Source organism: Anser anser, assembly GCF_964211835.1.
Source record: "Anser anser genome assembly, chromosome: 5".
NCBI classification, from domain to species: Eukaryota; Metazoa; Chordata; class Aves; order Anseriformes; family Anatidae; genus Anser; species Anser anser.
Window position 1 is genome coordinate 45,321,665 of NC_139725.1, and position 19,126 is coordinate 45,340,790.

Sequence of the window (19,126 nt, forward strand, 5' to 3'; positions counted from 1 at the left end):
ATCTTAAAAAGGATTTTTACCCCATGTCTGCCTAGATATCTCTGTTGGAGAATTCTAGGCTCTATAAAGAATGGTGCGTTGTATTGTTGTGATCCTGCTTCTGATTTACAAAAGATTTTGCATCCAGTGGTCTGTTTTAAAATAAATATCTTTAACCTATTCTGTGCCTGAGTGTTTTAGCTACATCAGAGAATAACTGAAAGGATTCGAGACTGTGTTTAAATGTTTCTCCAAGACTATATTTAGATGATTGTCCCTCTCCAAGTTTCTCTGGTACTCAGACAGGAACCAGGAGTCTATATGTCCCAGACTGGACACTTCTGAACATTTTTTTAAGTACCCAGAGTATATTGAACTCAAAAAGGAGGCACTGCAAGATGTTAGGCACTGGATGGCTGAGTATTAAGTAGTTCTCCAATGCAGCCAATGTAGGAGGCTGAAATACTCCACAGCAGGATTTCAGGTGCCTCTATAGGTAGAGAAGAAGTCTGGGGAGAAGGCTTGAAGATGTGTGGATAACTTCTGGCCTCTGAACTTTTCCCTACCTGTAAAGTATCCCACATATTTCGGTGGTTCTCCATTTTCTGGGCTATGGGGAAATCTCAATTCTATGGGGTTTCTAATTCTAAGGAAGCATGAGTGCAGGCAGACTTATTAGAACAGCTTCAGCACTGGCCCAGCACAGCCTTATCTAAAGTGCAGGGAAGCATTTGAGCTCAGGTGTAAAATCTGCCAGATACTTATGGACTGTGCCTGAGTTGTTTAAGTGCTGCCAGATCTCTGTCAGGGAGCAGCAAGCTGCAGAGACACCTCAGGAGCATCACTGGATGCAGCAAAACTAACACTGGCAGGGACTATTGCTGGAAGCAAGCTGTCTCCACAAACAGATGTTTTGGTGTGTCTCCACCCAAGCTTCAGATTGCAGAAGTCAATACAAAGACACCCACCTTGGTTCAACAGGCAGACAGCATGTCCCTCAGACAACCCTGAGCTAACCAACCCAAGGTAGCCACAAGCAGGTTAGGCAAAGGAGCAGCTCTGATGTTTCTGCAGCAGTGGTTGTTTCACCATCTAAATAACGCAGCTCAATGAGCACTGCCTGTGTGCTAGTCACAAAAATCTTGCCAACCGTGTTTTGTGTTGGGGTGAGACTTGGTATCCCACTGGCTGTTTGAGTTTCCTATTAAACATGTGAAGTTCTGTACCATGTTGGCTTTGATTTAGTAGATGGAAAATGTTAGCCTAATTAATGTTACTGCAAAGAACGTTAAGGTTATTAGTATTCACGATTTCTGGCGCAGAATGAGCATAAGTTTGGATAAGGAAGAAATCTTCTGGCACAAAGGGTTATGGTTATTTATACAAGGAAATTCTACACCTCCTGACGAAGCACTTAGCTCTGGCTGCTGTCAAACTCTAAATGGGCTGTGGTTATGTTACAGCATGGCTGTTTTTATTTCCCGTGCTAACAATATGTTCTCTCATCAGACACCAACTTAAACAAACTCAGCCTTTTCACTCTTAGCAAACAATAGCAATCTGACATGCAGAAGATCCTATCGAGCATTAAGGCATAAATGGTTAATGCCTGAAGCTCAAGAGATGAACTGGTTAGTAAACTGCGATCTGTTAACTAAAGCCCTGTGCAGAGGTCTTGACAGAGATCAGATTCCATTTAAAACCAAAAAGCCATCGTGATTCCTTTCCGCACACTCAAGGTGAATTTGGGTAATAGAGGTACCACAACAGGGGTACATTTAAATTGGAATGGCTTTTCAGTATGCACAGAACAACAAGACGGTGGTGGCACTGGGTGGAAGAACTGCGTGACTGAGAACAAATGCACACATAAGAGAGTTCTTACAAAACTGCATCATACTCTTGGACAGGCCTTCTCTGCAGATCTGTCATTTCAGCAAAGGGCAGAAGAGCAGCCCTGTTGGACAGGGCAGGCTATTGAAGAGAAACCATGGAAAAATCTTGTGGCAGAGTTCTCTTACATCCAACCATAACCCCTTTTTCCCAATGTAAGAGTAGAGATCACAAACCTTGCTGCCTAGACAGCCTGGACTGGAGGGAGCCCTGATTGTGAATTACCTGATTTTAATTGTGTTACTGTTATCCCAAATACACTGAGAGTTTCTCCTTTTTTCAGACAGTAAGACCCTTAAAGGCTTAATCATTAGCTGACTTGTGGTGCTTTCCATAAAACTTGTCACTTCAGTGTCTTGTTCTGCTTCCAACATATGTGGTTGTAAGACCTAAATCCTCAGTTCTGATCAGATGCAGAAAACCTTTCTAAGAGCTTACCTGGTTCCTATTACAGTCACATTCCCCCCCTCAAGGGAAGTATATTTATTTCAAAATGCTCTTGAACAAAGATGCATATCTCAGGTGGCCCCTAATTTGTGTATTTTACAATAAACATAAGCAGTTCTGAGGAATTAGAAATCTGGGCCTATGTTCTCTCCTGTTTTCCTCAAATTTTCCCCACTGTCCTCATATTTCTCAGTCATCTGCAAGTTTCAGGACTTTAGAATGGCAGGCTGTTTGGATCACTTATACTCAAGGGAAAGATAAGCGTGGTCCTCAACTTGCTACCTTTTCCAGCTCTTAACTGTTATCTTTCACTGACATCCCCTGTGTCCTATCAGTCTCTAAGCTAATCTTTAATCCATTTCACAAGTCCTAACCCTCATGTCAAGCTACTGACTTTCCTGATCAATCTTTTTTCTCTTCTTTTCTCTGTCTTTGTTGTACCCTTAGAAAGCTAGATAAATATCTTTCATGTTTCACCCTTTCCCCCTCATTTACAGGACCTTGGACTTCAAGTACATGTGCCAGACCTGGACTTTTTTCTTCTTTTTTTCTTTTTTCCTTTTTTTTCTTTTTAGTAAGCCCTTTTCCAAGTTATTTTTAAAGATAAGTATTTTTTATCTTGTGTTTTCAGCCGGGGACTCAAAATCAGGCTTCTGACTCTGCTACTTACTGTGTGTGTGGCCCTTGACAAGTCAGCCACCCACTCTGCTTCACTTTGTCATTTTGTACAATAAATATAGTGACCAAAATTTTCAGAAATAATGGAGTTAAATACTCAGTTTTATATACCTTAAAAAAAAAAAGAAAAAAAAAAAAAACACTCTTCAGTTGTTAGAAGACAAGAGGGCAAATCATTTTGAATATGAGACTTGTTGAGGTGTACCAGATTGATTTCACTGGGAAATTAGGACTTCAAATAAGGGATCAGAGTCAAGATAATTTCTTGCACCTGAGCTCAAGTTCTACATTATGTTTTGCTCACCGTAGAGACAGGGTAATTGAAACACAGTGACTAATTTCCCACAAGTCACATAAAAGGTCATTGAGAGAGAGAAACAAATTCCAGTCTGGAAATTTCACTTTCATCAGACTATCTATTCTAGTAAAATTTGTATTTTCCCAACAAAACACCAAGAGTCCAAGTTTCCAGCCTTGACCCAGATTATTTCTTCAACACTGTCCAATAATTAACTTTTCTGATGGAAAATCAGAAATCTTACGCTCCTAAAATGGCTACACCACTTTGGCATTGTCAAGCTGTGAATAGCAGTTCCCTGTGAATAGGGAGCATATAGCTGTTGAAATAATACAACCTTTGACACAAATGTACATGTTAGCATAAAGAATTCCTGCAGATTCTCAGTAGTAGCAACACTGATTGTCATAAGTGTCATTTACAAAGTTACAAAATAGGCAGCTTGGTCCCCCCCACATTTGTGTATTTCTATTGTATATTTACTATATATTGGAACAATTATGTATTTGCAAATTGTACTAACTGTTTAGTGTCATCTTTATATTTCATTCAGTTCAACTCAGTTCATTTCAAATGATCTTCAGCATTTTACAACTATGCTCTGGTTGGTTTCTCATCCAGAGAGAGTGTCAAATAAGTCACATTACTTTCATATGAACTCTTCCGAGTAGCCTGCTTTTGGGAGCTGCCTTTGGCTTGGTGCCTGCCCCATGATACAAGGTCAGCGTTGCATTTGCATAACGACTTTTTTGTAGCAAGGCTCCCTATGTACAGAAGGGATCATGCCCTGCACAGAACCCACGTACTGCATTGCCATTGGCAGCATTGTCACTGCCGAGATGAGAGGCAGTGCTAAAAGCCACAGGTGGAGGAGTGAGGGAAAGAGGGCACGATAGCTGCACAAGGCCACTTATCAAACTGAGTCAAGCATTCGGAAGTCTCAAGAGTTCCTCCAGGGAAGAGTCTCCTTCTCCCTCTGCATCGCCTGTGTCCCAAGGTCTGACCTAACAGATACAGATGAGTCATTTGCTGTGACTCAGAGAGATCATTTTCAGAGCTGAAGCTGGGGGAGACATCAGGAACAGTCCAGGAAAATAATGGTGTTCTGATAAGCAGCTTGTTCTGTGGGAGTGAGAAAAATCCTGATGATTTTCCTCTCCATTACAAAGCTTCAGGGCTTTCACTGCTCCCCTTCACTCATGGCATGCATTCACAGAGTCCTCCAGCTAAATGAACAGGCAGCACCGTCCATCAATGCCACCTGCAGAATAAAAACAGAGACCTGTGCAAGGAAAAAACAGCTGTTTGTGCTCAAAAAACATCTAAGTACTTCTCTGGGCATGCAAGTGAAGGGGTAGAGGACAGAATGCATCGAAAAAGCAGGGGGCTCCAAAGCAGCTGGCAGTCAGGACCAGCCAAACCCAGACTCTATCCCAGCATCCAGATGTCTGTTTAGTTCAGAGCATCTTGGTGTTCACAGAGGAGCCCAGGCTCCAGCACAATCAGGATTTCTTACTTCAAACAACCTGGTTTCTCCTTCCAGGAGAGCAGCAGCTCCAAAGAAGAATGACTTTACTGTGAAAAAAAAAAAAAAAAAGACAGGCAGACACCTTGAGAAATGTCCTTCGTATGATTTAGTGCAATGTTCTTGGGAGCTGTCATGCAAAAACAGAGAAGGGAGGGAAAGATGAGAGAAATGACTGTTTGAAACAGGGAGGTTTACAGTGCTGAAATGCTCACTGAAGCGCTTTACTCTTTTAAAATGAAGTCAACATTGGCAGAAGCATTTCTTTCTCTTTCGCCCATTTTCCTAAATAACCTACTATGCACACTAATTATTCTATGCTCTCACCAGCCTTCTGAGTTAGGTCCTGATGATCTCAACAACAGCGACTTCAGTAATACATTCTTAAAAAACTCTCAGATGCATAAATTTAAAAACAAAAACAAAAGTCAAATAATTATCTGTATTTTCCCAGCAGCAGTACATGCCAAATAGGAAAAACTGCCATCCTTCTGCTTTGTTTTGGCTTTTTAGATGTGATACCTCATTAACAGCAGTGCTTTTCTCACTCCAGTCACTCCATTTCTCAGTTCTAGCCATTACTCCAAAGGGAGAGCCTCAGTAAGCAGACAAATGTGTGTGGATATGCATATGCAAAGTCCTTAGCTCCCAGGTTTCCTGGACTGCAGAGTTCCCCTCTCTTTCCACACAGACAACCATTCAACTGTCCCTCTTCCCCATCCTTAGTAAACCCCAGCATTTCACAGATACCATCTACCTTTTGCTTTAGACACCGGATAACTGATTCATATTTAGTCCTATACCAAACGTCTCTTTTTTGATTATGTTTAGCTTTGACAGCTGTAGTTTCCATTTCTAACCTATGAGAAGAGCTTGGAGGCCTGAGAGCCTGCCTGGTTTATTTTTATACATTTTCTTTTGCAACTACATCAGCTAGTCTATTAAAACATGCTGGCTCTACCTGCAATGCTTGCTGAGCTATAAAGAGACACTTTAGCATCCAGAACCCTGCCCCCGTCTTCTGTCTTCTGCTTGTCCTCCCTCCCATCGCCTTCCAGCAACCGAGCACCAGCTGCTCCTTTCATGCCAGGCTCCTTCCAAGTGCACACAGACAGGAGCCCACCAGCAGCCACCTCTCAGGCTCAGCTGTAGCTGGTGCTGCTTTCATTCCTGCCTATACTTTCTCAGTGCGTGCTTATGTGGGGATCTGGACCATGCTCACTGCCCAGAAACTTACAAACCATTTTTTCTAGAAGGCTCCTTCAAACCTCTGTGGAGTCAGCTGGACCCAAGATAGCACAGTACCTTGCAGATACAGGCTCTACTGAACTGCCTGGAGGCAGAGGATGCAAAGCTAACTGTAAGAGTTAGCATTTTGTGTGACTAAACCCTTACAGACGCTGACAGGCAGCTGCTTTAATTTGGGGAAGAGGTGCCTAAATCATCTGTAAACATTATGACATTTCTTTATTCTGTATCCTCCACACTTTGCACTTCTCACCTGCTGCAACTAGAAGAGATTTCAGAGTGTATTTAGTAGGTAATTATCCTGGAACTGCAGACGCAGTTATAAAATGCAAAACTGGCCATATTTTTACTCTTCCTCTTTATGAATAGCCACAAAACATCCACTATCCAATCAACAGCCCTTAAACCTGAGCGATGATATGTGACCAGTTCCACTGAAGATGTTATCCGTTCATGCGAGAAATAAGCAGACACAATTGTTGGAGATAATTAGTTTGTACTCCACGGACCCGTCACGAACCTTGGCACTGGTAGTCACTTAACAAGAGTGCCACAGGCTGTTTTTCTGAGAGCAGGGAGCTTCTGCATGCACCAGTCCATACAACAAACTCTTGGCTCTTTCATTTACGTGCTACGTGCTTTCTCATGAAAGCTGCTTTGATCAGTTGTAGCCAAAGACCGGAGTCCAAAGCAATGCTCTTCAAAAGATTTAAGTATTCACACTGGCTCATAGAGAAAAGCAGGTGTGAATTTGAATTAAATCCAGAAAAATCAGTGTAGCTATTCCAGGTTTATAAATACCACTCTTTGCTGAAATGGCAGTCTTTCACATCTGTCAAACTATTGATATAGCACCTGAACGTCATGGCTGATGACCACGTAAAAGCACCAAAGGTAGCAGTCAGATTTTTTAATCTAACTTCCATGTCTCCGCTTATGCCATTACATTTTTACACTCCTCAGCGTGACAATTAATGTTGTTCAGTCAACTTCCCAAATTTCTACTCTACTTTAACTTTTATTTCTCATGTATGAGTAGCTATATTGCTGATTCTCAAACTTCTGATGAAATTTCATTTAAGACAAGCTTTGTTTAAAATGGATATCTTAATTCAGAAAATTACACACGGTTCTGTATGCCCTACTAGGGCTTGTACCACATTATATTAAATACAATCAAAATTCTCATTCAGTCAGTATAGATACAAAGACTTTCAAATGTCAGTGTTGCCAGACCTTGGTACTCAGTGCTATCATATTTTTTTTTTCTCATGATACGGCTTCTAAGCAAAAAAAGAATATATCCTCAAAACAAACAAACAAACAAAAAAATAAAAAAGATTCCTGTCCATTTTGGACCAACTCAGTTAATTATAGGGAGTTTTTTATAGGGAGTTTTGCATGGGAAAGCCCTGAAGTGTTATTTTTCTCCTTAGGGGTGATACAAGGGGGAGAGAGAGAGAGAGAGAGAGAGAGAGAGAGAGAGACAAACAGATTTTGAGGTTTAATTGTTCATGGAGGCAATAGGGGTCCTTTTCAACTCAAAATCGAAGATTCCTCAATACAGGCTAGTTGCATATGCAGCAGGAGCACTAAACTTCATCTCTCATAGGGGCAGCATGTGGCCCTTGTAGAGCATAGCAGTTTGGCATTGGGAAAACAACTGGAGGAACACTACAAGGAAACGACAAAGGAAAAATCTTTAAAGTCATAGTATCATTTTAAAGAGTCTACTTAATGCTGATATTCTGGAGCATAAAATGATCTCCACTGTATTGAAGAGATTTGTTTCAAACCTCTTCCTGCAGGAAAGCTGTTATGATGATATAACAGGTCCTGACTCCTGTAATTTATAAGATATGTCCAAGCTGTGAAAAGCTGAAACATTCCACCATTCAGTTTAATGGAGGTCGTCATAGAAATTATTCTTGTGAACAAGAAATTGACCAAGTTTGGTGTGCTGTGGCCTGTGATAGATCTGCACAGCTGCATTAGAAGTTGCTGGCAAGAAATAATACTTTACTCTTTTGCACGCATTTTGGGGTTTGCAGGGTTGGCCATTAGTTGTCTTTCAGGCCCAGATCTACAAAGTTTCAAGTACATAATCTCCAATTCAAATTGGCAGGAGTGAGTGTTTCAGTGCCTTAATCAAAATAAGGTATCTACATATCATAGTGCTGCTTGTGCTTTACAGCCTGCAGCCACAACATCTGTCACGTACAGGCTGGGCTGGGCTGGTGCCTGTGAGCAAGCACACCACTGAGGAGACAAATTTAAAAGAACAATCCTCAAACATCTCTTGATGTCAAAAAGCTCAGGGCCAGGCATCATGTCAAAAGGAGGGATGAGGAAGAGATTTTGTTCATGGGGTCATTCTACTGAAGGACTGGATGTACACAGGTATAATAGATATCAAAACCTAGCCTTTAAACTACTGGCTGCAAGCAGTTAAGGGAGAGTCTCCTTCAGCTTAAGCATTAGACTACCACTTTGAGATTAAAGAGTTTTCAGTTAAACCCCAGAAGTAGAACTTGCCCTTGTTAGTACAGAGCCACAGGAAACACCTCTATGGCTGTGACTGAGCCCTCATTTCCAACATAGCAAGCTCTGACAGTAGGCACTCTAAGCATTCAGACAGTAGGCATACTAGCAAACCTTCCGTTTTTTGGCAAGAAAAAATGTGTTGCACAGGTCAACAAAATCTGCAAGGCTATTAAGTTACATTCAGTTTGCAAATGTAATTTCATTAAATATTTGTCTTTTCAAAAATCCTAGAGAGCTGTTTGGTTTGGGAAGGAGAACACAACCATCTGCTGAGAGACAAAACAAGCAGCTCCAAAGCAGCTTGGATTCCCCCTGAGCAGCCCGCTGTTCAAATATCAAAAAGCACTGGGTTCTGAATATGGCATATGCATTAAAATTTGCTCAGAGGTTGGTGTTCTCCAAGCTGAAACCATCAGCTCTTAAACCCAGCTCTTAAGGGGAGAAAAATAATAACCAGATACCCCTTCAACTCTTTGTAGTTTAGGATCCCCTGGTGGGAATTTATTCATATTTTCCTATCATGATTATTTACTTTGATTCCTTTTTTCCCCTCTGATAACACTTTATGTTGCATCCCCTTGGACTTATTTCCTTGGCATGGAAAAAAACAAAGGAGAAAATTAAGGCTTGTCATGAAGTCCTGGAGGATGCAGTTTCTCAGGTTTCAGGGAGAGATTACAGGGGAGAAGGTCACAAATAAAAGTTATTTAAGCCTTTTCAGTAGACACTCACAGAGGTGAATTCTAGCACTCTTTTTGTCAGACAGGACCTGGCTCATGAGCTGTATTTGGAAAAAAAGGGATTCACCTGAACAGTCATTTCTGTATCTTTGTGTAAGAGCTGGGACTCCATTGCAAACAAGTCTACCCAAACCAGTAGCAATGAACTCTCTGTGCAACATGCTACAGGAAGAGCTACTACTGGAGAGAATGGTTAAGACAGGACATTTTTTTTCTCAAAAGGGAAAAGATGTACAGGACTTTAAGAGAAGGGCCAGTTATGTGAAACATAAACTTACTGTGAGATTATGCAGTTCCTTTCCTTTTGTTTTTAGCTGTGGTGATAGCTTTAAGGAGCAAATTTACAAGACTTATAAATCTTATGAAACAAGTTTCCCAATTTGTTTGTTTTGAAGGATACTTCCCCCTTCAGAAGGGAACAGATTCAGAACAAGTTACACATTTTTTCATAAAGGTGACATCAGAATAGGTCTAGCAATAACATCCTCATGCAAGGTTTAAGAATAAGCTTTTTCAACCATAAAATTACTAATTATCTGCCTTGTAAAAAGATAAATAAAGTGAATGTTTCATTACTGTCAGGCTCTTGATTTCTTGTTTTATATGGAGCAAAATTAACCAGTTTCAGCTACACAAGTATGAAAATTTGAGATATGTCGTTAGCTTTCCTGAAAGAAATCATAAAGAGCTGATTGTTTTTACTTTTTAATTGAACTTCTTTCAGCCTGGCAGACAGCTTCTCTCCTAAAAAGAGTGGAGAACGTGTGGCACTGGAGCTGTTTCTGAAAGGTATGCTATCAAAAAGTTATTGTGATGGTGTCCGAGGGCTTGGATTCCCAGCCATGTTTTCAGTTTTGTCACCATTTCTTTCCATTCCTTCAAGCAAATTAACTTCTCTGATCTTTGAGAGCTGAGGATTTTTTGCATAGTGCATACCAAGGAAAGAAAAGCTGATACAGTGCAGCATGCAAATGGCAAATATACTTGTCTGCAAGATATATCTACTACCTTGAGTACCTATGAGATTCCAGGAAACTGAACATCTGCTTGTGTGCTTTCGAGTCCACAGAATAGAAAAGGAACTATGAGTAGGGTTGCCTGACAGAGTCTTTGCAGAATTTAACCCTAACAGTTTTTAGCCTCAGGTCCCCCATATAGCATATCACTCAAGCTGCCAAACATTGGCAACGTAACAACCATAATACTCAGATTTCATTGGTTCAGGCTCTGATTTCCATGCAGTATTTGGGCTATTTTATATCTTTTCCTTTATGCATAAAATTACAACCATTTATATGTGCATTTCCAGCAACTGCATCAATGGAAACAGTTATAATATCAACCTCTTAGTGCTACTACAGTTACTACTCTGTCATATTATAATGGTATTATTTTTACACACAATGCATGCCTATAAAGTTCTTTGAAATCCTCTGCTGAATATAAGCAGCAACCTTCAAGAAAGTTTGAAGGATCTGTGCAGCACTGGATTTTATGATCTGGCAGATGCAATACATCTCTTCTAAGAAACAAAGGGGCTTAGAGTTATCTGACCACATGTTAATAACTCCAGCTTTGTTGTTTGGAACCTCAATGGAATCACTGAAAATTTAGTCAATACAGTTAATGGAGTTTACACCACGACTGACTGATCAAAGTTTGCCAATAGCCTTGAGTTTAGCAGTGAATACTAAGCTCCACGTATAGATGAGATTTCCACACTTATAAAAGTTATATAACTATCCCACAGTGTAGATAAATGAATTTATGAATATCACCCCTTTTTTCTGACCTGGTATATTTTGATTTGGGTACGCTGTTCAGGAATCACCAGAATCCAGAAGTCTAACAGGTCTCCTTTCTTCAAAGCAGCTCCCCTCTCAGGTTTGTACAGCAAGTCATTCACTTCTGCAACACTGCAACCAGTTCCAACTAACTCATAACAGGACCTTTTTAATATACAACTCTCAACATTTTAGTTATCCATCCAAACATGCTGATAGCAACCAACAGCATTTACATAGTGCACCATTTTAAATAGCTGGGCTATAAACAAATTTGCAATGTAGAAATGGGTACCAAGACACCACTACTGTGGCATGGAGCTTAGGCAGATTTTACAAACTTACATCCAAAAAAATCAGAAAAACTCCTTCCAGAGGTTCATTACACAGCCCTAGTAATAGGAGCAAGAGAGTCCCATGGGGACTTACATCCAGCTCCCCAAACCAAAGGAGGAGGGTGTGAGGTGCAGATTACTCAGCCACAAACAGACATGAAGAGGTGCATATTTAAAAGGTCCAACACAAGACACAACTGTCAAAAGGTGATAAAAAGTGCAGTTGAAAGTATTGAAATGATTCCATTTAGGCCTGCTGAACAAACTTAAAATATGTTTCATGCATATAATATACATTACAATAATTACATCATTTACCTGTACATTACTATAATTTATATCTTTGAAGATGAGCAAAGCCAGAACAAAATGTCTTAATCAGCTTTTTCTTCAGAATATTTGGATTATGCAGAAACTGATATTGTATTTAAATCAATAATAAGAAATTTTTCCACTGATTCAGTATCCTTAATAATGCTCATAATGCTTGGAATGCCTCATCCATCAGAAAGATCAAAAGGAATCTGGGGTTTTTCTGTCTGGGACAAGCAGAGTGCCAAGGAGACCAGTAAGCTGAAATGCAGGAGACGTGTAAGAGGTCGTGCCACAAGCCACATAGTGGAATTCTGAAAGAAAAAGAAAAAAAAAGTAATATTCCTCATGGCATCACGCTGCCTGTGCACTACCCTAATGTAACATATTGCAGCTTTTGATGTGAAGAAGCAACTGCTGTAGTACAGAAAGTCCGATCCTGTTCTATCCATCCATGCTTCTCTGAGGTCACAAAAGCTGGAGAAGCCCAACTTGTCTCACTCTGTAATGGATCTCTCTCATCTCACTTTGTAATAGCACCTCGTGTGCCAACCAGGCTCAGACACTACTAACAGAAACTGAATCAATACTTAGAAGTTCTGAGGCAAGATTTGCTAATGACAAAGCAAAACAAATGGATGCAGTTTTGAAAAAGAAAAGCAGATTCATATTATACCATTTGCCCTGAAAAAAAAAATCAAGACTGTTTCTTTTACCACACATAGATAAAAAAAAATAAACAAACACCACCAAACAAAGGACATAACAACAACAACGCATCTTTATTTTCTGGCAGAAATTGTCTAATTGTCTTAACAGCATAGCAGTGGACTGAAATTCTGTTCTGGATGCGTTAGAGCAAGTGATGACAGCAAAAAGGAAACTGAGTATCTGGTTTTTGATTCAGACATTAGCTGTGTTTGAATACATAAAAGCAAAGCTACATGTTGAATGGCTTAAATGTGATCTTTCATTTTTCATGGAGGTAAAGCTCTCTGAGATTTTTCCAGGAAGAGATATAATTATCAGGACATGGTAGTTAATAGCTGAACATGATTTAAAAAGAAAAAGTTCTAGGTGACTTGCAGACATTACTCGGAAGCAGACACGGGATACCAAAACTTAGCATAACTACAAAACCAGCTGTTATTAAATGTATTTCTGCCATTGCTGTAAATGCTATTTTACAAGTCTGGAGTTTGCCTGTTGGCTTATTCTAAGCTGAGCAATATCAGCTCCAGTGTGAGGGAGATGGCAAAAATAGAGAAACCTCATGCTGCCAGAGGAGCAGACTGAAGAGGCTGCAGAGACATGGCTTTCTTTTCTACAGCGATTAACCAGATGTAAGATATACTGAGGTTTGTTTCTGTATTTTCACCTCTGTTTGCCTAGCTTGAAATTCAGTTCAGTGTTCATGACAATAGATACACACTTCTTCTATCTAGATGGGGTAGAAACATTGAATATTGATATACTTTAAAATTAGACAGATACAGAACATGAGTCCACTTTTCAGGGAGCTCTCCCAGGCCACAGTGTGCCTGGAGACAGTTTGAACCTTCCCTGGGAGACTGACTTTCATAGTTCTTATACCAAGCAAAGTCATACAGAATTTGTATGTCTCTGTTCACTAGCAACATAAGCATAGTGCTTATCTTTATCCCATCAACCTTGTGAGAACTTCAATAACATAAAAAAGTGTTTACATTCAATTTGCTCCATTGCAAGGTCTACAGGAAATTTCACTTCTTATGAGCTGCTAAAAAAAAAATGTGTAAAAAGAATGTAATTGTCCCCATTTTACAGGTGGGAAAACTGAAAAGATGTATGCTTAAGAGTTCACAATGATTTGGTGGCTGGAATAGGGAAAGGACTTCTAGCTCCTTTGAAACTGCAACATAAGTAGGATGTATTTCAATTTCACCCATCCGTCAAGAGGAAAGCCTTGTCACATTTTATTTTGTTTACTTTTTATTATCAGGAAAGAGCACTGACTCTGGCCTAAGGGTACAAGAACAAAAGCAGTTTCTGTTGAGGCTTTGGCTTCAGCTTCCTCCATTCTCTTTTCAATTTCCTTTTAATTCAATATCCTTTGTGCTTGGATCTCGTCTAACCTAGCCGTGATCTTATGGGATTAGAGATCTCCTGAAAATATTGGATTATATATCTCTACTACAAGCTGAAAAGAACCTAGCATGGGTTCATTCTTCTCTTCTGGGATACACTCATTAGTTACCATTTTCCTCAGGCTTTCCTAGCCTCTGCATGTGCAATTCTCTTTGCTGTGCAGCAGCTCAGGCTCTTGCTGCATTGCATACTTGTGTAAGAGCACATTGGCTGTGTTTTCAAGGCTGAGTCTGTCCTCTGCAGACTCTGAATTAGATAGCTTGGAATCTCAAATTCCTCAGATTCCGGAATCCTGCTTTCTTGAATGATTTTTTTCTCTGCACCCGGTCTAGTTTAGGAAGCAGTATTTTCTGAACTGGGAGTCATGAAGTCCCAGTTCAGTGGGAGTGCAGTGTTACCACTGCAAAGACCCACTACCAGCTGGCATTTAGTCATAGTCCAGAGAGTAAGAGATGGAGTAAAACTATCATCCCAGAAAAGAATACCTTATTTTATAAAAGCGAATAAGTGGTCTTCTTCCCATCAGAACGTACTTTAACACTAAGCACTGGAAATGGAAATGGAAGGGAAACGAGAGATTATGTCATTCAGATTCTTAAATTTCCTCTTCTACCATAGCTTTGCAGTGTGCTCTAGAAGCATCTTAAGTAATGACTGCCACCCATCACATAAGATTCTGTTTCTTGCTTTACTCTTCAGAGAAGATATGGTTTTCAGAGAAGATAAGGTTTTCATGCTGTTTTATTTTCTAGTTACTTATTGTATGTTCTCAGTGTTTCAGCTGTCTCACCACAGGCAGTCAAGCAGCACACCTGTATGAATTGTATTGATATTTGAGATGGTTTTAAGATCCACCATGACCACAGTCTGAGCCAGCTACAGTTCTACTTCCAATACATGCAAGTTTCACTCTTGCTGAGGAAAATTTATTCATAGCAGAGGAAAGAAGCCTTTGACTATCCTCATCCTAAAGTTTTAGGTGACTTTTGGGATATCCTGGGCTCAGACCACTGAGCATCTTGAAATTAAATCATAGATATTGGGACTGTGAAGGTTGCTAATATTTTTTATGAGACCCTAACAAAGTGGGAATTCATCTGTGCTCATAGCGGCCTACTGCTCTCAGCAGGGTTGCTGACAAGACAGGATGTTGCATCTGAACCAGCAGTGTAGTGCTCATATTATTACCATTCATCCACATTAACAGCTCAGAGAGGAAGAGGGGTGGAGGAAGATACCAATGTTACACCACCACCCTGAGAACTTTTTCATTCCTTCCACTCCTTGTCCACTACATAGACATATTATAGCTTGGACTCATACACTAACTTAAATTACCAGTGCCTCCACATCTGGTGTAAGACAGCTCCAAATTTTCCCAGACTCTGAAAACTGTAAGCATTATTCACAGTAAATACAGAAGGCTCAACATGGCAATACGCGGTAAATCCGTCAGCCCAGCACTAATGGCTGAAGGCTGGCATTGCTCTGGAATTCATTACAGAGGAACCTGCTGCCCAACCTAATTTGAGAAGAAAATCATGTTTTTCCACAAACGTGCTGTTTGACTTATTAAATTCAGCTGATTTTAAACAGCTAATACCACCTTTCACCTGACTAGCATTGTGTGCTCTGCACTTACAATGCCATATCCCAGGAAAATTGCTGCTTGTTTGTTCTTAGATATCCAGCTTCCTTTTCATAATCATACTCCTGTTCCTTTCCAGATTTCACAATATATAGCCTAGCAAGTTTGAATAAGACATATGCCTCCCAGCAAGAACTTCCACACAGAGACTGTATTTCCTAACCACAGTATGCCAGGATTTCCTTTGTACACTAATCACTTCCAGTGACTGTACCCCTGAGGGGTCTCCCATAAACAGCTGTGTCAAGAAGTAGGACACCACGTGACAGATGAATTAGTCTTGGACGTCATTTCAGCAAAGAAGTTTAGCTTCAAAATTTTATTCTTTGGCAACTGCTAAGGATGCCACTTACAAACAGGTTTCCTATCTGTATTCCAGTTTAGGAAAGGAATATAAGTAGACACAAATAATATGATTGTTGTTACTGCCTTCTTTTGTGCCACACTCTAAGAACTGCACGTATTGCTTAACAGTTGCAACCAATACTTGTTTACCTTAGGATCTCAAGAATGTTTCTTTCACCACTGCAACACAGAGGTTGATTAGTCCATTGGTATTCAGCAAGTACTGACAACATCACAAAATTCAATACGTATTTGGAGAGTTTCAAACATCCAGCTATTTTGAGCTGGAATTGCCTCTGTTTGAAACTTTAAAAAATGTTTCATAAATTGTACATCAATCAGCACTACTAAGCGAAGCACAAGAGCAACAAACAGGAGAGAATCAAAACATTGCCTTTGTAGGACTGCCAGGCTGAGAAGAAAATGGAGTTGAGAGGTTTAACAAGATAGAGGGCCAAAAAATATTTCAATGACAGACTTTTTTCATCCCCAGATTTGACCTAGCTGCAAGCGTACAAGTTCAGAATTTCTCACAAAACCAAAGAATTTCCATCCTGTGTTGTTGGCAGCTTCTCATTTAGGGTTACTTTTCCATTTGCTTTGCATCCAAGGTTTATAAAAAAAATATAAAAGGTTTATAAAAAAAAAGGTTTATAAAAATAAAGGCCGCAGGAGGCAAGAGATATTGCTTAAAATAAATAAGGCTAACATAGTTTTATTTATTTATATTTTTTAAAATTTTTAAATTAAGGCAAAACAACATCAAGGAAAAAAAAATGTGTAGCTTCTAAGAAGTTTTACAGACTGGTGTAACAAACTGAAAGAGCTCAGGGAACAAAACAGCCACTGACACCAAGGAAAGAAATCTTAGGAATGAAAAGGTAGAGAAGACAAATACATTCCATTCATATTGCAACTGAGATGAGCATAGCAGATGAGAGACAGGTGTAGCAGAACAGACTAAAATTGGAGGCAGGAAGGCTATGCATTTGTGATAATTAAATCCTGAGCTATCATCACTCACCTAAGAGAATAGAGTATATCGAAATGCAAATTATAATAGATAATTTCCATAATTACTAACTATAAAACATCCAGCTATTGCAAAAGTCAGTGCTAAATTCTCAAAGGGAGTTGGCCCTTGCAACCAGAATCAAGCATTGTAACACCAACATTTTAGGGCTTTTGCTGTCTGAGGGACTGCACAGAAACACAGACGGTTGTGCCACCCATCTGGCAAAGGGCAGACCTGGGTTCCAGTGACTGTATAATTTCAGTAAATATACACATAAGGTTAACTGAAGCAAAATATCTCTCACATTTCCCTTGTAGCTTTGTAATTGTGGGGAAGTAATATCCTCCTTTTTTCCCATCCAGATTTTCACAGTCAATAATTTTGCTATACGAACTGGTATAGTTTCAAGGGAAAAAAAGATTATTCATCCCACAATATTTGATAGACTGATAGATGGACAATTAGCGTGGGAGATGCAGCTTCACATCTTCCCAGGCATAGGAGACTGAGATTAATTTTCTCTGTCTCTGAAGTGACAGCTCTCATGACTAAGTCATTGGATAAAAGCATGCAGGGTAAAACATCCACCTTGGTGCAGGGATCCACGTGCTTACTGTATTCCAGGAATACCTCTTGCGTTAGACCATACAGAGCAGTCACGTGAAGGAACGGCTGTACTTCTGATCCCAGGACAGGTGACCCTCCATTCAGTGCACTGCTAGGCATGACCATGCTGGGAGATATTAGTTTCCTAGAAAACTTTGTTGAGGAAAATTTAAGAGCCTAAAGCAAGTACAGAGGAGTTTTGAGGATCAAAGGGGTTTTGGATGTAAGTGAACACCAGCTGATCCTGTAAGCACCCAGGTAACTCAGGCATTTGTTTGAATGTAAGACTTTTCTACGTGCTCCTTACAGTAGGAAGCAGGGGGCTGTATAACATCTGTTGTCTATATATCTCAAAGTGACATACACATTTTTATCCCGTTATGTCTCAAGCCCAAGCCATCTTTCAAGCAAGGTCTTCTAAGGTGAAAAAGTAATGAAATAACCCTTTGCATCATAAAGCCCCAGTGGGTTCAGCTTCTGTGTGCAGATTCTCAGATACTATGGTTGATATAAGATTAGAAAAGACTCCACTGCAAAAAAAAACATGTCCTTTGATCCTGTAGGATAATAGGCTGCAGTGTTCCCAGGTTACAGTCAGAAAGCAATCTCCAAGAGGCCAGCTAGCTGGAGCAAAAAATAGGTTTCTATAAAACTAAAGTTAGGGAGAAAGTTGGAGTCTTTTGAATTCAATCACTTTTCAAGGCGTTCATCCCAATGGCATCCAAATACGAAGGTGAGAGGTGTGAAATAAAAAATGGAATAGAGTAGAATAGTTAGGCATTATAAATGAGTAGAAGGTCACAAAGGAGGCAGCTTTTTCTGGAACACATTAGCTTCAGTGACAAGTAAACCTTAAAAGTTCAAAAATCAACTCCATATGGACAATTCAAAGTTCAGTTATTTCTTTAAACTTTTGGACTATACTCTTCTGTGGCATAAGAAAACAGACCATGCTCTGCTGTCATTTATGAGATATAAATGAAGGTAATGGAGAGCAGGTATTGGCCTTTTAATTTCCGTAGCATTACACAAGCAATTTATCTGTCTCATCAGGCAGCAAATCTCCTGAGAAGGGACTTTCAACCAAAACATCCCTTTCACTTAAAAACATGATAGAAATATCTGCTGCTGGAAAGTATTGCTAATTTTATTTCCAAGCTCCAATTGGAACCAGCAAATTCACAGAAGGCAGCAAAAATGGACTTTATCAGAGATACATTTATTTACCCGGCCTTTTTCAAAAGCTTACAGCTGGGGCAAAGACACAAGCAGAACCATACTTTCTCAAAACCATTTTACTTTCTCATTTAAGCTATAGTTTCCACCAAACTCATCTAGATCCTGTCTCCCTTTTTTATTACCGTAACAGGACCATCAGGTTAGAAACATAGCCATATTGGAAGGAAGGTTACTGCTAATGCCAGAAGCTGACTGAGGGACAGCTGGACAGGGTCTGATTCAGCAGCCACTCATTACAGGAAAACACCGAATCTCATCTTTGCTGCATCCTTAGACCAGAGTATCTGGCCTTGTAGTGTTCATGAGGGGCCTCAAGGCTGTAGCCGAGACCAAGTTCACTGACCAGACACACTGCAGCATCCC